Source organism: Leucoraja erinacea, chromosome 46 (assembly GCF_028641065.1).
Source record: "Leucoraja erinacea ecotype New England chromosome 46, Leri_hhj_1, whole genome shotgun sequence".
In the NCBI taxonomy this organism is placed as follows: Eukaryota; Metazoa; Chordata; class Chondrichthyes; order Rajiformes; family Rajidae; genus Leucoraja; species Leucoraja erinaceus.
The window spans coordinates 22,612-41,790 of NC_073422.1; the positions used below are offsets into that span (position 1 = coordinate 22,612).

The 19,179-nt window shown below is 46.3% G+C and overlaps 1 pseudogene; it reads right to left on the minus strand.

The window, feature by feature from the left end:
- Positions 1-17,240: 17,240 nt before the first annotated feature.
- Positions 17,241-17,348, minus strand: LOC129715016 (U2 spliceosomal RNA; annotated as a pseudogene).
- Positions 17,349-19,179: the final 1,831 nt, after the last annotated feature.

Consider the following 19,179-nt stretch of genomic DNA (forward strand, 5'->3'; position numbering starts at 1 on the left):
TCTCTCCATACCCCCTGATCCCTTTAGCCACAAGGGCCACATCTAACTCCCTCTTAAATATAGCCAATGAACTGGCCTCAACTACCTTCTGCGGCAGAGAATTCCAGAGATTCACCACTCTCTGTGTGTGGGGAAAAAAATGTTTTGATCCTAAAAGATTTCCCCTTATCCTTAAACTGTGACCCCTTGTTCTGGATTCCCCAACATCGGGAACAATCTTCCTGCATCTAGCCTGTCCAACCCCTTGAGAATTTTGTACGTTTCTATAAGATCCCCCCTCAATCTCCTAAATTCTAGCGATTACTACCCAGTCTTTCTTCATATGAAAGTCCTGACATCCCAGGAATCAGTCTGGTGAACCTTCTCTGCACTCCCTCTATGGCAATAATGTCTTTCCTCAGATTAGGAGACCAAAACTGTACGCAATACTCCAGGTATGGTCTCACCAAGACCCGGTACAACTGCAGTAGAACCTCCCTGCTCCTATACTCAATTTTTTTTGTATGAATGCTAATATACCATTCGCTTTCTTCACTGCCTGCTGCACCTGCATGCCTACTTTCAATGACTGGTGTCCCATGACACCCAGGTCTCGTTGCATCTCCCCTTTTCCTAATCGGCCACCATTCAGATAATAGTCTACTTTCCTGTTTTTGCCACCAAAGTGGATAACCTCACATTTATCCACATTATACTGCATCTGCCATGTATTTGCCCACTCACCCAGCCTATCCAAATCACCTTGCAGCCTCCTAGCATCCTCCTCACAGCTAACACTGCCCCCCAGCTTCGTGTCATCTGCAAACTTGGAGATGTTGCATTCAATTCCCTCGTCCAAATAATTAATATATATTGTAAATAGCTGGAGTCCCAGCACTGAGCCTTGTGGTACCCCACTAGTCACTGCCTGCCATTCTGAAAAGGACCTGTTTACTCCTACTCTTTGCTTCCTGTCTGCCAGCCAGTTCTCTATCCACATCAATACTGAACCCCCAATGCCATGTGCTTTAAGTTTGTATACTAATCTCTTATGTGGGACCTTGTCGAAAGCCTTCTGGAAGTCCAGATACACCACATCCACTGGTTCTCCCCTATCCACTCTACTAGTTACATCCTCGAAAAATTCTATAAGATTCGTCAGACATGATTTACCTTTCAAAAATCCATGCTGACTTTGTCCAATGATTTCACCACTTTCCAAATGTGCTGCTATCCCATCTTTAATAACTGACTAGCAGTTTCCCCACTACCGATGTTAGACTAACTGGTCTGCAATTCCCCGTTTTCTCTCTCCCTCCCTTTTTAAAAAGTGGGGTTACATTAGCTACCCTCCAAACCTCAGGAACTATGCCAGAATCTAAAGAGTTTTGAAAAATTAACACTAATGCATCCACTATTTCTGGGGCTACTTCCTTAAGTACTCTGGGATGCAGCCTATCTGGCCCTGGCTCCAGCACCTATTTTCGGTGTGTCTACCTGTAGGAAAGAACTGTGATGCTGGTTTATACTGTAGATAGACACAAAATGCTGGAGTAACTCAGTGCTAATCAGGCTACAAAGACAGGTGGATTTGAGGAATGTGTTCCATTGTCATGGCAGGACAGGTGAAAACAAAAACCATTATTGAGAATCATGAGCCAGGAGCACTTTCAGTCATTACATTATTAAATTGTTTTTTAACTGTTCAAATGAACAGCATTGACTCACGTGGTATTGCCAGCAATGTTGTTTCAATAGCATTTTGTTGTAGCCAACATGCCCCTGTGGATATAAACTGTTGTAAATGATTTATACATTGAGTAAAGTCTAAATATTCTGTCAGCAGCAGTGTTGTATATGTATTCCCTCTTGGGCATTAGAGTTTATTGACATTATTTAAAATTAGCACTCCTTATATAAGCAGAGGCATTCATTTCGCTCCGACACTATTATTAACTCTATTCACTTCAAGTATTTTATCAAGTTCTTCATGGCAAAATCACATATTTTTAACAGCTTGGACGAAGTTCATTTGGCCCACTGAGACTGTGCTATCTCAATGTAAGAATCATCAAGCTAGTCTCACTCATGAATCCTCTCCAAAAACACTTGCATTTTTTACTTTCAGCTATTTCTCTAGCTACTTTCTGAACAGTATGGTTGACTCTGCCTCCACTGCTACTCCTGGTAGTTCATGCTGGGCCTTCACCACGTACTGTGCAACACAAAATGTCATCTCTTTTTTTGTTCCCTTTATCAATGTCTTTCATCCTGTCACCCGCAGCCCTTGACCACTGTAAACATTACCATGTCTACTCTGTAACTTCCACCATAATTGTAAATACCTCCATGAAATCCTTTTGCAACCTCTTATATTCCAAGGAAACTAATATCATCTTCTCCAATCGATACATTTAATGAAAATCCCTTGTCCCTGGAATTACATAAACTTTTATAACATTCCTAAAGAATGATGAAATTTCACCATAGTTCTATACTCTATGCCTTTACATGAAAAAGCCCTGGATCCCCAATACTTTTTAAATTAACTTCTCAACCTGTCCTGCCATTTTGAATGGCTATTTACACCTTCCTCAGATCTATCTGGTATGTTTAGAATTGCGCCTGTTAATTTATGCTGACTTATTCTCCCTACAAAATGTAACACCGCACATTTCTCAGCACCAAATTTAATCTACCACCTATTGGTCCATTCCACCAACATCTCCGTTCCTCGTTCAACTCTTTATCTCTCCTTCACTAAACCAGCCTCAGCTATAAATTTGCTGCCCTCTATAACAAAGTCCAAATCAACAACATACCAGGCAAAGCAGAAACTCTTGGGGAACTCCATTGTACACTTCACTCCAATCTGAAAGGCAACAATATCTGCTACATGAGATAAAAGCAGAAACTCTTGGGGAACTCTATTGTACACTTCACTCCAATCTGAAAGGCAACAATTTCTGCTACATGCTCTCTTTCCTCTCACCGTTAATTTTGTAACCATGCTGCCAATGTTTGTTTGATTTAGAGTTAGCTCTTAGGGCTAAATGAATCACGGGATATGGGGAAAAAGCAGAAATGGGGTTCTGATTTAAATGATCAGCCATGATAATATTGAATGGCGGTGCTGGCTTGAAGGACCGAATGGCCTACCCCTGCACCTATTTTTCCATGTTTCAATGTTGCTATGTTTCTTTTTATTCCATGGCTTTTGGTCACAAAATGCAGGTAGGAAAGACTAAAGAGAGACAACGGACTCAGACAGGAACACCAACAGGAAGGAAGCAGAGTTTACACCAACTGAAATTACCTCAACTGCATTTTAAGCATTTTCTGGTATTTTTAAATGACCTTTACCATCTCTTTCTCCAAGTACTGATAATAGGTAACTGATTTGAAAAATTAATTGTATTACATTCTCTGAAGTTGCTGCCTAACCCGCTGAATGGTTCCTGCAGGTTCTGGTTTTATTCTAGATTTCAGAATCTGCAGATGTACTGATTTTCATTTGTAGGCCAGAATTGAAAGTTCAGGAGGCAACCGAGGAAATATCTATCCCATTTGCACAACGGGTGCCTGAACCCCTAGCCCAAAATTATGATGCAAATAGAAAGAAGTTAAGAAGTTTTCTTTCATCGAGTCAGTGAGGGAATAGGCTCTTTGGCGCATTGAGATTATATTGACCATTCACCACCCATTTACACTAATGTAACATTATAGCCTATTTGTATCCTCCCCACAGTGTCATCACCACCCTCCACACACTTACACTCTTGGGGCAATCTACAGTTGCCTATTAATCTATCAACATGCACATCTTTGGGATGAACAAGAAACCGCATGGTCACAGCTCAAACATGCAAATGTCACACGGCAGGATCCAAATCAAGTTTGAACCCAGGCTTCTGGTGATGTGAACAAGCAGCTTTACCAGCATCTCCACTGGGCTACACCAATGAATACGAGCTGAAGAAAGTGAGATGAGGGCAGAGAACATTGCTTCAAATGCCTGAAATTTGAAGGCATCATCATACGTTATGTATTTCTGTTGTTCTGTGTCAATGTCATCACACTTGGACCAATATATTCATATAATATCCTGATTTCAATCAATACAGTAGGTGCTTCCTCTTGCAGTTTGTAATTGGAGCCCATAGGATGGGAGGGGGGGTTTGCATTCAGGAATCAGATGCAATTTTAACGGCTCATCCGCCTGGTTTTATTCAGCAAGGAAGATTAAAAATTATCTTTAAATGTTCTCAGCAAACATATCAACAATAATATCAGGACAATCGGCGGTGGCACGGAGGTGCAGCGGTAGAGTTGCTGCTTTACAGTGCCAGAGACCCGGGTTCAACCCTGACTATGGGTGCTGTCTGTACAAATCTGCTTAGGTTTTCTCCGAGATCTTCGGTTTCCTCAAACACTCCAAAGATGAACAGGTTTGTAGGTTCCACTCTCCTTGCCTACTATAACCTCACCACCTCTAAACATAAGCCCTCTGCTCACTCTGCAGCAACCCCAACATTATCATCAAACCCGCCAGCAAGGGAGGTGCCGTGGTGGTCTTGCAAGCTGACCTCTACCAGGCTGAGGCCAGGTGGCAACTCTTAGACACCTCCTCCTACTTATCCTTGGACCATGACCCCACAGATGAGCACCAGACCTTAATCTCAAACACCATTCCTGATTTCATCACTTCTGACTGACTGCCTTCCACAGTCTCTAACCTTATCGTTTCACAGCCCCTCACAGCCAGGATTTACCTTCTCCCCAAAATCCATAAATACAACTGCCCTGGAAGACCCATTATTTCTGCCTGCTCCTGTCCCACTGAAATGATTTCCATGCACCCCGACTCCATTCTATCCCCCCCTGGTCCAATCTCTCCCGACCTATGCCCAAGATATCTCTCGTTAATGACTTCCACTTTCCGAGCCCCCACTCCCTCATCTTTACTACGGGTGTTCAATTGGTCTACACCTCCAGCCACCGTCAGGAAGGCCTTAATGCCGTCTATTTCTTCCTTGACCACAGAACCATCCAAATTTCCTCTATTAACACACTACGCCACCATGCGGAGCTGGTCCTCACCCTTCACAAATGCTCATTCGACTCCTCCCACTTCCTCCAAGTATAAGGCATAGCTATGGGCACCCGCATGGGCTCCAGCTATGCCTGCCCTGTGTTGGATACATAGAAAATAGGTTTAGGAGGAGACCATTCGGCCTTTCAAGACAGCACCGCCATTCATTGTGATTATTGCTGATCATCCACAATCAGTAACCTGTGCCTGCCTTCTCCCCATGGCTCTTGATTCTGCTAGCCCCGAGAGCTCGATCTGACTCTCTTTCAAATTCATCCAGTGAATTTAATAATTCCTGTTCCAGGCGTACACTGGCCCTATCCCCGAACTCTATCTTTGTTACATTGATGACTGCATCAGTGCTACCTCCTGCACCCATGCAGAACTCATGGACTTTATTAACTTCCCCACTAATTTTCATCCTGCACTCAAATTTACTTGGACCATCTCTGACACCACCCTCCCCTTTATGATCTCACAGTCTCCATCACAGGAGATAGACAATCAACTGACGTCTGTTACAAACCTACTGATTCCCACAACTATGTCTACTGTACTTCTTCCCACCCTGCTTCCTGCAAAGACTCTATCCCCTACTCCAAATTCCTCCGTCTACACCGCATCTGTGCCCACGATGATATGTTCCATACCATGACATCCGAGATGTCCTCATTCTTTAGGGAATAGGGGTTCCCCTCTCACCTCATAGATGAGATCCTCACTCGTGTCTCCTCGGTACCCTGCAGCTCTGCCCTTGTCACAACAGGGATATAGTCCCCCTAGTTCTTACCTTTCACCCCATCAGCCATCGCATACAACACATAATCCTCTGAAATTTCCGCCATCTCCAACGGGATCCCACCACTAACCACATTTTCCCATCTCCACCCCTTTCCACATTGCGCAGAGACCGTTCCCTCCGCAAATCCCTGGTTAACTCATCCCTTCCCGCACAAATCACCCCCTCCCCCGGTATCTTCCCCGCAACAGCAGAAGATGCAACACCTGTCCCTATACCTCCTCCCTTGACTTTGTCTAGGGACCCCGACAGACCTTTCACGTTAGGTGGAGATTCATTTGCACCTCTTCCAACCTTATCTACGGTATCCGTTGTTCAAGATATGGACTATTATACATTGGCATGACCAAACAGACTGGGCGATCATTTCACAGAACACCTTCGCTCAGTCCGACTGGACCTATCTGAGCTCCCAGTTGCTAAACACTTTAATTCCCCTTCCCATTCCCAACCAGAACTCTCTGTCCTAGGTCTCCTCCATTGTCAGAGTGAGGCTGAATTCTGACCAGCTGCCCATTAACCAGCTCCAACTTCTCAAACTGACTTGAAAGCTCATAATGTATTCAGCAACTGCCTCACATGTTCTTGTGAGCATATTTTAATTTTTGCTTTCATATCTACCCGATCCATTTTTTTTAATTTCCTGCTTGCCCTAGATTTAGTGCACTGCGAAGTGAGTTTACAATAAAATCCTGTCAATGCCCCATGAACTAAGTTTCAGCCTGCTCACGTTAAACAAGTTGCAACCATTTTAAAATGCATAGACAAAGATTTGACGCAATACATTAGACGAATATCACCTAAGTTTTGTTGTGAGGAAATTAAGATCCATAGTACTTCCGAAGGATAGGACAGGTTTACAATACAATACAATACAATTTATTTGTCACTTGAACCTCATAGAGGCTCAAATGAAATGTTGTTTCTACAGTCATACACACAAGAAAAAAAGACCCAAGACACAACACGCCTTAGACAGACATCCATCACAGCTCATCTCCTCCTCGCTGTGATGGAAGGCAAAAAAACATCTCTCCCCTGCACTCCCCATTCCCCTCCCGATGTCAGAGTCAGAGTCAAAGCCCCCGGCGGGCGATGGTAATTGTCCCGCGGCCATTAACGCCGCGCCGGGCGATGCAAGGCCGCGCTCCGGGTCTTGTTGTTGGAGCCCCCGGCGGGCGCTAGCAAAGTTCCGCAGCCGTTGAAGCCACGCTGGGCGATGATGTAAGCCCCCGCTCCAGGTACTCCTCGACCCCACGACTCGGGCAAGAGAAGTCGCCGTTGCGGAAGTCCCGAAATGCGGTCACCCAGCAGGGACCCTCGGGCTACCGATATTACTGTCTGCCCGACCTGCGGTTGGAGCCTCAGAATCTCCGGGGGTCGGGTCACAGCAGCGCGCCACCACCGCTCCACCCGCTCCGAACTCGGTCAGCTCTACGATGGTGAGTAGCTCCGCAGCTCCGCGACTGGAGCCCCAGGTCGTTCCTGCTGGAGGCCGCTCCACGTTGCAGCCCCAACAACAACGGAGACCCGACAAGGAAAAGGTCGAGTTCGCTGCGCAGGGGAAAGATTTAAAAAGTTTCCCCCCCACCCCCCCCCCCCCCCCACACACACACACACACACACACACACACACACACACACAGATACACACACACACACACACACACACACACACACACACACACACACATACCCCATCAAAAAAAAAAAAAAAACTACATTAAAACGGGACAAAAAATAACAAAAGAACAGACGGACTGCAGAGGCCACTGCGATGTGAGTTGCGCCACCCACATGTCTTCCATTTTATTCCATTCCATTTGGAGGGATATGGACCAGATGTGGGCGGGTGGAACTAGTGTGGCTTGTACATGTTGGTCAGTGTTGGCAAGTTGGGCTGATGGGCCTGTTTCCACACTGTATCATGGGCAGTAATCTCAGAGGGATGGGGGGGGGGGGGGGGGTACGTCCCTCCCATGTTTTGAGAGGTGGGGAACAATCACGCCCCCATGGTTTGTAATCAGGATTTTGAAATTCGGTGAAAAATTCTATTAAAATCTCCGCTTTCCGCGATAAAGTGGGGGTGTCACTGTATAGGCTCCCAAAATTGAAGCCCCCTCCGGCAAATTTTAAGCCGAGCCGGGCAATGAAAGGCCCCGCACACGGACCAATTCAAGTCCCACGATTCGGGGCGGATGAAGTTGCTGTTGCTGGAGTTCGGAGTCAGTCACCAACCAGGTCAGCTCCCGATGTTACTGTCCACAGGGCCCACGGCCAAAGTATCGTGTGTGTGTCAGTGTGCGTGCGCGTGCGTGGGGCCTCCAAGAAACAGTGCCCCCCAAAATGGCGTTCCCCTCCATGTTTTGATAGTGATTTCTGACCCTGCTATCACTCTATGACTATAAAGCCAGTCAGCAGAAGAAGAAATGCTGCATCTCACTGTATGATTAGGGGACTCCTGCAACAGTGTGGGCCATCATTATCCCTTACATCCCATGTGTTTGGGATCCAATCCATCCAGTGGAGGAAACAATTGATGTTGATGTAAGTGGAAAATAGGATTAGTGTTCTTGGATAGAAACATAGAAAATAGGTGCAGGATGAGGCCATTCGGCCCTTCGAGCCATTCATTGTGATCATGGCTGATCGTCCCCAATCAATAACCAGTGCCTGCATTCTCCCCATATCCCTTGACTCCACTAGCCCCCAGAGCTCTAACTAACTCTCTTAAATCCATCCAGTGACTTGGCCTCTGCTCCCAACTGTGGCAGGGAATTCCTCAAATTCACAACTCTCTGGGTGAAAAGGTTTTTTCTCACCCCAGTCTTAAATGGCCTCCCCTTTATTCTAACACTGTGGCCCCTGGTTCTGGACTCGCCCAACATTGGGAACATTTTTCCTACATCTAGCTTGTCCATTCCTTTTATAATTTTATATTTTCTATAAGATCCTCCCTCATCCTTCTAAACTCCAGTGAATACAAGCCTAGTCTTTTGAATCTTTCCTCATATGACAGTCCCGCCATCCCAGGGATCAATTTCGTGAACCTACGCTGCACTGCCTCAATCACAAGGATGTCCTTCCTCTAATTAGGAGACCAAAACTGTACACAATACTCCAGATGTGGTCTTCTCAGAGCCCTACACAACTGCAGAAGAACCTCTCTACTCCTATACTGAAATCCTCTTGTTATGAAGGCCAACATTCCATTAGCTTTCTTTACTGCCTGCTGTACCTGCACGCCAACTTTCAGTGACCGGTGTACAAGGACAGTCAGGTCTCGTTGTATCTCCCCCTTACCTAACCTAACCCCGTTGAGATAATAATCTGCCCCCTTGTTTTTGCCGCCAAGGTGGATAACCTCACATTTATCTATATTATACTGCATCTGCCACGCATCTGCCCACTCACTCAACCTGTCCAGGTCACCCTGCAACCTCCTAACATAGAAAATAGGAGCAGGAGTAGGCCATTCGGCCCTTCGAGCCTGTACCATTCAATATGATCATGGCTGATCATCCAACTCAGGATCCTGTACCTGCCTTCTCTCCATACCCCCTGATCCCTTTAGCCACAAGGACCACATCTAACTCCCTCTAACATACCTCTTCACAGTTCACACTGCCACGCAGCTTTGTGTCATCTGCAAACTTGCTAGTGTTGCTCCTAATTCCCTCTTCCAAATCATTAATATATATGGGAAATAGTTGCGGCCCCAACACCGAGCTTTGCGGCACTCCACTCACCACTGCCTGCCATTCTGAAAAGACCTGTTCACTCCTTCTCTTTGCTTCCGGTCTGCCAACCAATTTTCTATCCATGTCAACACCCTACCCCCAATACCATGTGCTCTAATTTTAATCACCAGTCTCCCATGCGCGACCTCATGGCTCACGTGGCTCTGACTCCCATGGCTATCTGGACTACACTTCTTCCCACCCTTCTTCCTGTAAGGACTCCATCTCCTACTCCCAATGTCACCGTCTATGCCGCATCTGCTCCCAGGATGAGGCGTTCCACACCAGGGCATCGGAAATGTCCTCATTCTTCAGGGAACGGGTGTTCCCCTCCCCTACTATAGATGAGGCTCTCGCCAGGGTCTCTTCAATACCCCGTAACATTGCTCTCTCTCCCCATCCCCCCCACTCGCAACAAGGGCAGAGTCCCCCTAGTCCTCACCTTTCATGCCACTAGCCGTCACATACAACAAATAGTCCTCCGTCATTTCCGCCACCTCCAACGTGACCCCACCACTCGCCACATCTTCCCATCTCCCGCACGTCTGCTTTCCGCAAAGACCGCTCCCTCCGTAACTCCCTGGTCAATTCGTCCCTTCCTTCCCACAACACCACCCCTCCCCCCTCCCCCCGGGCACTTTCCCTTGCAACAGCAAGAGATACTACATTTGTCGCTTATCATCCCCCCTCAACTCCATTCAAGGACCCAAGCAGTTGTTCCAGGTGCGATAGAGATTCACCTGCATATCCTCCAACCTCATCTATTGCATCCGCTGCTCTAGATGTCAGCTGATCTACATTGGTGACGTAGCGTAGGCTTGGCGATCGCTTCGCCGAACACCTCCGCCCGGTCCGCATTAACCAATCTGATCTTCCTGTGGCTCAGCACTTCAACTCCCCCTCCCATTCCGTATCCGACCTTTCTGTCCTGGGCCTCCTCCATGGCCAGAGTGAGGACCACCGGACATTGGAGGAGCAGCGCCTCATATTCCGCTTGGGCAGTTTGCACCCCAGCGGCATAAACATTGACTTCTCCAATTTCCGTTAGCCCTTGTTGTCACCTCCCCTCCCCTTCTCAGCCCTCGAGCTTCTCTTCCTTTCTCCTTTCTTCTCCCAAACCCCCACCCCCTCCCTACATTCGTCTGAAGAAGGGTTTTGGAATGTTACAGGAATGGACCCCGGCGGGAGCAACTGTGATCGCATATCCCGCATGGAGCGGTTGATGGATCAGAAGCTCCTATGTGACATGCTCCGGTATATGGAGCCTAGTCACCAGGGGGTCCTTGTACGCCCATAGCAGCACCTTATTGAGGGCTGCATAATGCAACTCCCTTGACAGAGGGGTGCATTAGGAGTCACTTCTGGGCTGACTCTGAAGACTGAAGAAACCACAAGTGTGCAGGGGGTGCAGGAACAACACTACCAGCACCAGGAGCTCAACGAGTGGCCGTCGGGTTCAGGAAGGCTATATCATCACGCAAGACCTCACATCTTCGACGGCAGCACCCCTACGCACCCACCAGCAAACCACGATGAACTGAAGCTGGTGAAAGCTTGAAGGCCGTACAACCAGGACAAAGGTCTTTTTTAGGCCACAGCCCAGAATGGCCTTCGTTGGAAGATGCGCCAACCTCGTACGCGAGCTCCTCTACCTCCAGGAGCAGATGTAAAATCATGCGCACATGTTTGAGGCAGCTCCTGGTCGGGTTGCATAAGTCCTCCCATTCGGATAAGGTATGGAACCTCACCGATGATGTCTCCAATCACGGATACAAGTTGGTAATATTAAACTGGTTTGAATATTTACACTGGTTTGGGATAACACTAGATTAGTTTATACTGCACACAATTATGGTTGGAGTTGCCTTTCAAGGCAGGCTCACAAGAATGGGATGTGGACCGATCATTGTCAACAGCCTCAACCCGCATGTGCAGTATAGACTTTTCTGAATAACTTCCATGTGATCATTTCCGCTCACAGGGTTGAAGATATTTGAAATTTAACTGGATGAGGCAATGATTCACTCAGCAGCATTACAATGGGCTAACTCCAGTTTCCAGATTATTTACCAAATCACTACTATTGGTGCTTCGGCTGCACAGAGCTAACAAATAAGTAGCATGGCCAATATGGATGATATTGAACATACTGTATTTTACTAAATTAGCCTTATCAGCCACATAGCTATATTTGAGGAATTGGTTCTCACCCGTCCAGTTAAATTTAAATTAAGTTGATACCAACTGAAACTATTGATTGTTGGGATACAATCATCCATTTATTGGTCTGGGATCAGCTCTGAGACAAAAAATTAGACCTCTACTATTTTTAGCTGAAACAATCAAAGTCACTATGATGAACAGCTTTGCTCCACTAAAACCTCTTATCCGTAAATCTTCAGTCATTTCCAAACTGATGCTATTGCCCAAAAATGGGTAATTTACTAATACCATCTCTAGTTACAGAGGGAGATGGGATTAGCATGAGTTATCAAGTGTTCAGTCATGGTATCAACTGCCAATGGACACCAGGTGCATTCTGGGCATTAAATGGTGTGTAGATATGCATATACGGCATGCACAATTCCAAGGTGGTGGTATATGTTAATCACAAAGGTACAATCAAATCAAAGTATCCGGTGATGGTTTTACCCAACCACATTTAGCACTGGTGTATTATTATACAAAACCAATGACAACACAGAATGAATGTGTGATCACAAAGTATTTAATGACAATGTGGATTGATAGAACACTAACTATTGAGCTATATTTAAGAGGGAGTTAGATGTGGCCCTTGTGGCTAAAGGGATCGGGGGGTATGGAGAGAAGGCAGGTACAGGATACTGAGTTGGATGATCAGCCATGATCATATTGAATGGCGGTGCAGGCTCGAAGGGCCGAATGGCCTACTCCTGCACCTATTTTCTATGTTTCTATGAGTTGCTTGCATCCAGTTTCAATCACCAGTGAACGAGGCATACAGTGGCGAAGGGTGCATTCTCGCTACACTAGGAAGGAATGTTCATTTATGTCTTCCTCCATTTGGCCTCAATAGACGGGTTTTGCAAAATTCAGCAAGATTCCCGCTTCCAGGTTTTCATAGTCCCTGCCTGGGTTATACACCTATGGCTCCTGCTGAGGCGAAGAATGAACATAAACCTTGCATGGTTGATCCCGGATAAAAAGATGCTGGTTCAGTTGTGATGTTGAAACCATCCTCTGTATGATATAATCAATCATAGACTTACAGACTCTGAGAGATTGTTTCTGCGGCTTTTGGTTGTCAAACCATGAGTGTTAAGAGTGCTCACTACAGATTGCAGGGATAGCACCAAATAGCAGCAATCTGCATAGGAGATGGGAAGCATTGTTTATTCTTCCTTACGTTTAATCGGCACGGATGACTGACACATTAAAATTCAGTTTTATGGGATTATAACATTAAGTTACTATTCCATTACTGTGCCTTAAGTACCTCCTAATCATTTGGCTGATGAGTACATAAACCACTCTGTCCCTCACCCTCCGATATCCAGAGAATGAAGGGATCGTCAGCTTAAAACCTCCCAGGTTTAGGGACGCACAGATATGGGTTGTTAACATTGTACTACGTCACTTCACCGATGGGCATCAGCAACATCCCTGCCCATGGTCATACTCACGTACTAGTGATTATGCCATGGCACTGAGTACAGCGCTATGCGTCCAGTCATTGCGACGCTGGATAGGATGATCATATCTGCGGGCTATAATAACATGTTTTGTTTATGATTAATCAAGCAGATTAGACAGGGACACAAGACCAAACTAGAGTTGCATATCCCATGGACATTGGGTTGTGCGTGATCACGCATTTACACCAGTATGTCAAGGTTCCTAAGAGCTTTATAGACTGACAGCAATATTATTAGTTACATAAAATAGTAAGATTAAACGAGAACTTACCAGTTTGAAGTTTGATCTGTATTTTATGAGGAGTTACGATGAGGGATTTCGTGAAGAACCCCGCTTCCACGCATGCGTGTCATTCTTCAAAGCAGCGGTGTGAGGTCACAGAAACCTATAATGATCTAACATAGTAAGATTATCAAAGAGATACCAGTTTTTGATATGATCATAAGAGGGTGGGAGCGGAGGGCACGAAATCCCTCATCGTAACTCCTCATAAAATACAGATCAAACTTCAAACTGGTAAGTTCTCGTTTAATCTTACTATTTTACTTCGGAGTCACGTGAGTGACTTCGTGAAGATTTCAAAGCTCTGTGACCTCATGCCGTGGAACGAGTCCATGCTTCACAACTGCCTTGGGTATTGGGAGAGAGCATCATTAGTAGTTTTAAAACACAATTATACAAAGAGTTGTGTGGTATAACGAAAAAATATAACATTTTTTTAAATTTGAGAATCATAACCCTGTAACCTATCGGGCAAATTATTTTGTTGAACCTAAAATGTTTTCTTAATACAATGATGGCTCCAAATTAACTGGTTTATAATACAACCTGTGGAAAAACCCTTTTTTAAAATGACCCTCCTGCCATTCTGAGGATTTGGTCTGTGGGTACCTGTACAATATTGCTGCGGATGTTGCTGCAGTCCTGGTGGAATGAGAGTTGAAACATCAGTGTCTATTCCTGCCATTTTTAGGACCTATTTGAGCCACCTTGATATAGTTTCAATCGTGACCCTATCATGCAGTTTCTTGTAAGAGATAAACAACTCCATACTCTGACCTCGAATGTTCTGAGTATATGCTATGTATTGTTAGATGTGTCTTGTTATACACAGTCGTTTGCCATATGGGTGTACCATAAAATCAAACCCTAGACCCGAGGAACCCGATCTGTTTTCTTTTATTAAATCCTGTATGACAACACCAGTTTCTCGGTGAGATGATCAGGGAGTCCAGGCTCAGTTTGCTTAATGGCTGGACTTGTTGTGCGGTAAATAACACCATGAGCATAACCATCTTCCTGGTCTGTTACTGAGGTGACAACGCTGTTATGAGCTACAAGCTCCTCAGCATGTTGAGAAAACGACACCCATGTCCCAGATTTCGGAGTACCTGGTTTGCTTACCAGGGGTGCGTTCCCACCGCGTGCCGTTCCGATCCTTGTGATAGGTAATTGGAGAGTGCACTTGTGGCACTATTGAAGGCACTGTAGCTCCATCGATTATCCTAATGGAGGCTTGTAAAAATTCCAATACGGCCAGAATGTTCTTGGCCTTTTGGTCGAGATTGTTGTCCAAGCAGTATATGCCCCATTTCTTGATGTGTCCAAGGTACTGCTTCCGTGTTGACAGTCTTAGTGCAGATGAGATGAGATTCATCGTCCTGTCTGACAGTGTAGTGGGTCTGTTAGACTCTACAAATCAATAAATCCATAGTGTTATGGCATGGATGACTTCCTCCAGTCACTGGATAAATCAATAATTTTTTGGCAATGTTCATAGGGAACATGGTTCTAACACCATCCCCTGTAAGACTGAAATACCATGATTGAGAAGGTCAGTCGGGTACTCTGAGAATTCCAGATGCCGAGTGTGGTTGAATTTTCCCTAGTACCCCATTGATGGGGCCGAACGGGGGAAAACATCACCCTATGGCTTATTTACATAACAATGCCAAGCTGGTTTACGAATTTTAGTACATAATAATGGGGCTAATGATTGCCCCTTTTGTAAGCTCTATATTGCCAAAGTTCCTCTATTGAGTCAATGCCTGCCATATAGAAACCCGCAACTGACACCAAGTCTATATCAATAATAAGAGCATCCATCTTAAAATGAATATCTAGAACAAATGTGTTTAGGGTTAAAATCAATGATAATCCTGCAACCCTACTCTATCTTATATTTAATAAATATGTTCAATCCCATCTTTTGTGTACAATTCTTGTAGCACCATGTGGGTTTTAGATTGTTTGGTTTATGTAAGGACAAAATGCCCTTCTGGTGTATGATGTACTGTGGTTATTGGGATGAGAAAAACCCTATCAGATAACCCTGAATACTGCTGAGATTATATGAATCTGTAGTGATTATATACCATACATAACTGTAGTGTTGCAACCTCCCCTACCCTTGTAGGTCCCTATTTTAACAGAAGAAAACCCCACCCACCTACCTCCATGGTTACCGGTGGTTTTGTTATTTCCTTGGTTTTTTGAAAATAAGGTTCTGGTTTAATATTTCTTGTTCGGGGTTGTGTGGGAGGTTGAGGCTTCCGCATCTTCCAGGGTGGCCGCCCTGGCCATACCCTAAAACGGATCCTGCAGGTTATATTGATTTCTGACACTGCTACTGGTATGAGCCACATTTTTTATGGCCTTGCCTGTGGCTGGTATCATGCTCCAAAATAGGCCCTTGCGCTGGCCTTGATGAGCCCCAGTGTCTTGGCTTAGTCCACACACGGTTCTTTATTTGCAAATGGTAGCATTTTTGGGGTCCTAGTGCTGGCTGAATGGCCGCCTTCCACGTGTAGTTCAGGTTATATTGCATATTATTAAACAGATCTAGTGCGTCTTGATGGTCTTTGGTTACCTACGTTTAGTCCAGGGTGCTGGTGTGTGCTATGATGCCTTCCGTCAATCCCTTGAAGGTTCTCTGGATCTTGAGGTCCTGGTTCCTGATGTTCGTCCATATGCTGCCAAATGCATTGGATTACACTGGGCACCTGTAATGCCTCACCGTTGCCAGGTGGCAGATGTCTGGCCAGTGTTTGTAAATTTTTCTTGTTGGCGTTTGTGGCCAGACATATAGTAATACTATTGCCATCCTGGATCCAAGTCTACCCATGTTTGACTTGGCTAAAGTAATCGGCCACCATGTCCAGCAGAGTCCCTGCTGTGTTAGGATCATGGGACGCTGTATTACCAGGCTCTGGCCCATCAGGGTCCTGCCTACTCTTTTTTATAGAGTTAGAGATCTCTAGGGTCCCACACGGGGTACCCATGTGGGGCTTAACTGCTGCCCACTTGTCTTTTGTTCTGCGGACCCCTCTTGCAGGTCAGCCCAGAACTGACCCACAGTGCTCCCCTCTGATGGGTTAAAAGCATTGTGCAGCCCTCAAAGAGGTACTGCTGTGGGTTTATCACGTTGGAGCAAGGCTCCATACACCGCTTCTTCCCGCTCCAGCCCTCTCGGGCGCTGGTTGCCGGCGGTTTTATGCAAAGTCGGACCCTTCTGAGTCCACTACCTTGTTTGATTTGTGTCTAGCCTACCGCTCGGTCACATGGATCTGGCCGGTGCGGGGCCGACATCGGGCACAGCTGATCCCACTACGGTTGATCCAAGTGCCGCTGGCTGCTGCTGGCTGCCCGCTGTTCCATGGTCCTCCTTCTCCAGTTTTGTCCTTCCTTCCGTGAAGTGGATATGGCCGGTGTGGAAGACATCTGGCACAGCTGCTTCCATCTATTCCTTTAACCTGACTTCAACGCTCTCAGCACTCCTGGCTGCTCCTTTATCTTAGACCCCTGGGACCCACCCCCGTACTGACGGTACTGGTCCCTTATGGTCGTTGCAGCCGGTCAACCCCACTCTAATGCCCTCAATTCTGGGCACTCCTACTTATATGGTCCTTAGATAAGGGACATATAAGACATTAAAACTGATGATAACAGCTACTATAGTTTTTATATAATATATATAGTCCCTAGATAAGGGGTGTATCAGATATTAAACTGATAAGAACAGATACTACACTTGATCTTAGCCAAAAAGCCGAGAAGCGATTATTGTAACTAAAACCCCGCTGGGACCGATCCTGGTACTCACATACTGGTCCCTTGTAGTAGTTTGCAGCCAGTCAACTGCAAAGTCCTTTGCTGCCAAGAAATGAACTTTCTCACCATGCTGGAGCGAAGTTGGGCACAGGTGTTTTTCCCCCTCCGGGAATCGATGTGCCCATGCTGCTCCTGCCGTTGCCAGCTCCTCACGAAGTGCCAGCTGCCACTGCTGCTGTCTGTGCTCCTGCCACTGTCTGTGCTCCTGCAGCTGCCGGCTGCCACTGCTGCTGCTGCTGTTGCCGCTGCCGCTGCTGCTGCTGCCGCTCCTCCGCGGTTCTCCCGCCGGCCTTCTGCACCTTACATGGACCTGGTCCATGTCTGCACCTAGAAAGGTAAGTTGAAGGAAACGCAGGGTCTCTTACCTGCTGTTCCCGACTTTCCTTCTCCCGCCGGTGACCGTCGTTCCCTGTGTCGGGTTCAAGCCGCTTGGACCGACCCCGGTGTTCACGGGCCTGGTCCTTCGCGGCAGTTCCGCAGCCAGTAACCCCGGCTGTTCCTATAGATCCCCTGGACCCTGGTGCTTACCTTGTGAACAAGGTTTTCAGCCCGAACGTCCCGTTCCGACTCCATAAGTGCCGCTGCACTCGCTGAGCGTTTCGAGCCCCGGTACCGCTGTTCCGAGCTGTCTGTCCCGCAGCCTCTGTGCTGGCTGCTACCGACTGCTCCCAAGCCAGTCTCGTTTGAGACTGGCATACGGGACCTCTTTACTTTGCTTCCCGTCCGGCCGAGAGGTGAATTTTGCCGGTGCGGGAGCAAAGTCGGGCTCAGGTTGTTCCCCTCCAGGGAAACTCGTGCTGTTGCTGCTGCTGGCTGCTCGCCCTCCACGGGTCTCCCCGCAAGCTTTCCGCAGCCTCCTAAAAGTAAGTAGTAAAAAGGAACGCAGAGTCTCTTACCTGCTGTTCCCGACTTTCAAATCTCCCGCTTGGGGAACGCCGTTCCCCCCTGTGTGACTCGTTGCAATGCGTGTAGCGATATGACACGCATGCGTGGAAGCGGGGTTCTTCACGAAGTCACTCACGTGACTCCGAAGTAAAATCTAGTTAGAATGAATCACTATGAACCTTCTCCAGATGGTTAAATGAGTCTGGCATATACAGGAGTGTACATTGACATTGAGTCTCACTCCACCAGGACCGCTATACCTCAGCAGCAGGGATGGACCACATCCTAGCGGTTGCAGGATGGTCAAACTATTGATCTGTCCAAATATTCAGAATAAACCTATTGCCAGGACAGGGGTATTTGCCAACTCTATGTTAGGTATGGTTCATACTTCTTGGTTACTATTGCCACTATTATTCACTAATAGCATCAACATGTCTATATCTATGTCATGTCTGAATGCATTCTTAATGTTCACTCATCATTGACCTACTGATGCAGTGTATGACGCCTGGACTCGGTTCCACGGCATGAAATCACAGAGCTTTAAAATCTTCACGTAGCCACTCACGTGACTCCGAAGTAAAATAGTAAGATTAAACGAGAACTTACCAGTTTGAAGTTTGATCTTTATTGTATGAGGAGTAACGTTGAGGGATTACGTGCCCTCCGCTTCCAGCCCTGTATCATATAGTATTCTGGTTCTCTTATCTTACTATGTTCAGCTCAACAACTGTTTTCTGTGATTTCACACCGCTGCTTTGAAGATTGACACGCATGCATACTGGACGGGGTCTTCACGTAATCCCTCAACGTTACTCCTCATAAAATAAAGATCAAACTTCAAACTGGTAAGTTCTCGTTTAATCTTACTATTTTGTGTGGTTTTATAGTGG